This window comes from Octodon degus, unplaced genomic scaffold (assembly GCF_000260255.1).
Source record: "Octodon degus isolate 3935 unplaced genomic scaffold, OctDeg1.0 scaffold00062, whole genome shotgun sequence".
NCBI lineage: Eukaryota > Metazoa > Chordata > Mammalia > Rodentia > Octodontidae > Octodon > Octodon degus.
In genome coordinates, this window is record NW_004524638.1 from 2,663,303 (window position 1) to 2,668,096 (window position 4,794).

Sequence of the window (4,794 nt, forward strand, 5' to 3'; positions counted from 1 at the left end):
TATCTAATTGAGAGAAGGGTGTCAACCTGCATCTTTTTCTCTCTATATTTAGGGCAGGGTCTACAGGGTCTACATGGTCTACAGCATCTCACTACATAGATTAGATTTGTAGTGATTCTCCTGTTTACAGCCTCCCAAGTCCTGGGATTATAGGTGTACACCACCGTGCCCATTCTCAATTGCTGTCTCAGTGTGCCCCGGGGTTGGGGCCAGTACAACATGCTGGGGATGAAACCTCTGCCACTAAGCTCTGCCTAAGAGGGGGTTTAGTCCGTTGAGCTATCAGGCTGGCTCCAAGTTTCATTTTGTTAAGGATACAATCATGAAGAGTGCAGAGCAAAGTTCTACAAGACTCTCTCCATCATGGGTTGCACCAGGGTAGGGCTCTTCAATAGTTCTGATGATTCCTGTGTTATTCAGGTCTCCCTGACAATCTCCATAGCAAGGATGGGCAGTCTGGCTCACTGGAACTCCTGTGAGAAGGCTGGGGGGGGGTGATATTGATTTTTGAGTGTTGACTTTGTATTCTGCCATGATATTCAATTTTGTTATTAAATCTACATGTCTCTTTGTGGAGCTTTTCGTGTCTTCTGTGTAGAGTATCACATAATCCGCAAATAAGGATAATTTCACTTTTTTCTTCCCAATTATATTCTTTTGAATTTTTTCTCTTGCCTAATTGTTCTGGTAGGGCCAGCCAAATAGCTCAGTGGACTAAAGCACCTGCAGTTTTCCCCTAGCAAGAATCTAGTGACCTTATTTGTCTCTTTTAAACTCTATGGTTTGAAGTTCACATCTTCAGCCATCGGAATATCTACCTCTGCTTTTTCCTACTTTCCATTCTTTGATGTTCTGTCTATTGATCTCTTTTCTTTTCTTTTTTTTTTTCTTCAGGCAAATGTGTTTCCTACATGCAGCATAATGTTGGATTTCATTTCTTGCGCCCCAGTCTGCTAGTCTCCTTTGTCCTTTTATTTCCTTTTTTTCATGCACAACTTTTTTGTTTTGTTTTGTTGTTAAATCAATAAAAGAAGTTGGGTCCTAGAAGCTGAAGTAACCTAAACTGCAACAAATTTGTGCACTCATCTTTTTTTCTTTTAAATATGATGAAATTATCACACTTCTGGCACACTTCATTTCCAGGAAATTCTGCATCATGCATACTAATTGTGAGGATATTAACCCCCATCCCAAGAGGGGAAACTACTCTGGAAGATAATTTTCTCTGAAATTTAACCAACCTTTTAAGTATTTTGTGACAAGATTATAAACAATACGAAGAATAACATTTTAACATTTGCTATCAACATTAGAATATGCAAATGCCTATACAAAATTTTTAAAAGTAATATAATCTACCCTCCTATGGTCCTCAGATTTAAAGCATAATGAACAGTGAAGAAAAGGAAAATAATGCAACTGACTGCTAAGGTAGAGCATCTTTCCAGGAGTAATGAAGGTAGAATATATACTAAATTAAGTGCAGAATTTCATAGGGCCAACCAGACAACAATCTATGTTTCACTTATACAGGTAAAGTGGATTTTGCAATTACCAGTTGTGTTAAAAGCACCAAATAAAGCCCCTAACGTGATACTAGAAGGCATCACCTTAAGTTCTCCAGGCCGCAGCTGTGCATAATTTTTAAATGTTTTCTTAAATGTATTTATTTTTTAAAAACATAACACAAGGAAGGTGTTAAAACTGGTAATAGCTCAATAGAGTAAGTTTTCCAGATTTTGAGGGATGAAGAGGGAGATATTCAGAACTCTTCACTAGAATTCCCCCAGCTTGATGATAGTGGATTAAGGATAAACTTCATGGATGCAATTAGTTAATGACACCAGCCTGAAAGATAGTTCTTTCCTCACCAAATCCCATTGAGTTTTCTGGTCCCCTTGGCTGGTGAAGAACCATGAGGCAAGGAGCACTGGCATCATCTGTGGTGTTGTTTTTGATGTGATTGGCTAGTTAAGGATCACTGAGAATTCCACCTTATCTCCTGCCTGTAGCTTTCTGCCATCCTGAACCTCTTTCACATGGAAAAAGAGCTTCTTGCTATCTTCTATTTCATAGTTAATGAAGCCAAACTAATCTTCCACACACTCCACTATGACCCTAGGCAAGGGCATAATGTAGGCCATAGTCTGTGCATTTTGGCCCAGGACACACAACTGGAACTTAACACTCTTTCCTTTTTTTAGGCAATCCCCCTTGTTGGCCATCCAAACTATGCCAAATGGGTACATCTCACCTTTCATATCCTTCAAAATATCAATCATTCCTTGATACTCAGTCTGTGTTGGATTGACAGTCCTCAGAGGCCAAATGACTTTAGTACAGTAGATGGTGGGATCAGCTTCCTCAGTAATATGATTCACTGAGTGAGTTTTGTTTACTTTTTCAGCCCTGACTTTGTTGCCTTTTCCTTTGAACAAACTTTATTTAACCATGTCCCCCAGTTCAAGGCTATCAACATCACCATAGAATTCACTGTAATGGAAAAAGATTTCCTTATCATTATTTGCTGTTTAAATAATTCCAAAATTATCTTTCAGAGTTGCCACATAACCCAAGAGCCTCTTGGAGTCGGAATTATGACCTAAAAGTCACACACAAGTTGCAATCTGCTGCCCAGGCCTCTGTTTATCACTAATAGTAAATTCAACCTTATCTCCTATCTGAGGAGAAGTAAATCCTCCCACATCCTTGGCTTGAAAAGTAGTAGTGTCACTCCACAATCATCATAAACAATAATGTCATCCTGAGCTTCCTTTCATTAGCTTTATTGGGGCTAGTGGTTTTTGGGATTGGAAAAAGTGACTTCTTTTTCTACAGTTCCCACAAAACGATGTTCTGAATGAGAATGGAATAAAATCATGCCTTTTAATCCTAACAGCATGATTTCTTTGGGCAGAGAGCATGCCAGAAATCACAGTAAATTCTACTTTATCTGCAATATGGATCTGGTTCCCATCAGGAATTTCACTGAAGAGCCAGGGAGATAGCTCAGTGGAATAAGCACTTGGCCTGGCAAGTGCAAGAATCTGAGTTCAATCCCTGGTTCCTCAAAAAAAAAAAAAAAAAAAAAAAAAAAAAAAAAAAAAGAATTTCACTGAAGTGGAAGAACATAGGAGCATCCCGATCCACACACTTGATGAAACAAAGCTCATCTCTCATGGCAGCAATTACACCTATTTCTCTAGCTTCATTAGTGAACTGACATGTATTTGACAGAACTACTATATTGGTTGCTCGTTCTAATTTTTCATGTCGGTCTGTTGAAATATTAAACCTAACATGTTCACCTTCAAGTAGGATCACCTTGGATTTCATACCTTTATCTCCAAAAAGACATTCTTTAGAAACCACAAAATCAACTTTGATTCATCCCCGCAGTGGGTCATTCTGGTTTTTACTGGGTACTTTTGGGATAACTTTGGTTACAGTTCCTTCAAAATGTTCAATGCTGATATCTTCAAAAATGACTGTTCCTTGAGGCAATAATGTAACATCTGCTGCAACTTCTTTACTATTTCTGTCCTTCATTGTGAACTCCACATCACCTCTAGGCTGCAAGGTTTCCAGATCACCTTTAAACTCACTGTAGTGGAAGAATATCTCTTTTACCACATAACCTCTTTCAAAAAAGCCAAATGCCTCCTTCATGGCACAAACTACTCCCTGACAGTGGGCTTGTTTCTTTTTCAACAGCATAATGTTACAGACACTTACAGCATCAGTATGTTTCTTGTTATCAATTACAAAGTTTATTTTATCTCCAGTTTCCAGCTGAACATTCCCTTCGATATCTTCGGGGATGTAAGTCAGGCAAAACACTTCTTGTCCATTAATTTATTCTTCAGGATGGATTTCTTGTTTTATCTTCACTAGTTTATTAGCAATTGGTTTGTCAGTCCACTGGTCAGATGATACTTCAAACTCAACATCATCCCCTACTTTTAATTCCTGCAAGTTTCCATTATATTGTGAACAGTGGAAGAAAAGTCTAACTTGACTTCTGAACACTGAATAAATCCATAAGTCAACAGTTTTTCAATAACCCCTGTTTCACGAAGTGCTGCTGAAGCACCTTTGGGGTACCCATCATGTCCATTGTTGTGGAGAAGGTTTGGATCAAAGCTCATCACGCAGCAATAATAAAATATTGTGCTTTCAGTAGTATTAGCTGATTCTTCTTTTTTAAGAACAAGTTTCAAAGGGGAAAGTTGCTAGTATTAAAAAAAAAGTGAGAGAAAATGATCTACCAGGCTAATAAAGAATACAACTGCTGTTGTACAGGGCAATCTCATAGTAAAACACTGAAGAAAACAAAGACTAGTAGCATTGGGAGGTGCTCTTTCAAAGATGTTGAGTAGGCACCAACTCATTGTTTCAAATCAAAAATTGTGTCTTCAACTTAATTGCACTCTTCTTTGGTTTTGTTGGTTGTTATGAGGTTTGTTTCTTGTCTGATCTGAACTTGAAGCAGCAGTTTCAGGTGGAAAAGTCTGTTCTGTTATACTTCATACCCAACAGCGCAGCACCACCTCTCCAGAGCCAGTCAGTCTCTTTCTTTTGATCGTTGAGTTAAGGCTGTTTACATTGATCATTATGACTCATATATATTGGCTTATATTTATCATGTTGTTTTCCCACTGTAGGATCCCTATGTTTTCTCTCTGCTTAATTGCTTACACTGATTGTTGACTCTTCTGTTGTTCTTGACTTGTCATCTTTTTCTCTCTAAAATCTCTCTCTCTCTCTCTCTCTCTCTCTCTCTCTCTCTCTCTC

At 38.3% G+C, this 4,794-nt stretch overlaps 1 pseudogene; it reads right to left on the bottom strand.

Moving 5' to 3' along the window:
• Positions 1 to 1,830: 1,830 nt before the first annotated feature.
• Positions 1,831 to 4,148, bottom strand: LOC101573737 (annotated as a pseudogene).
• Between the last annotated feature and the right edge of the window lie 646 nt (positions 4,149 to 4,794).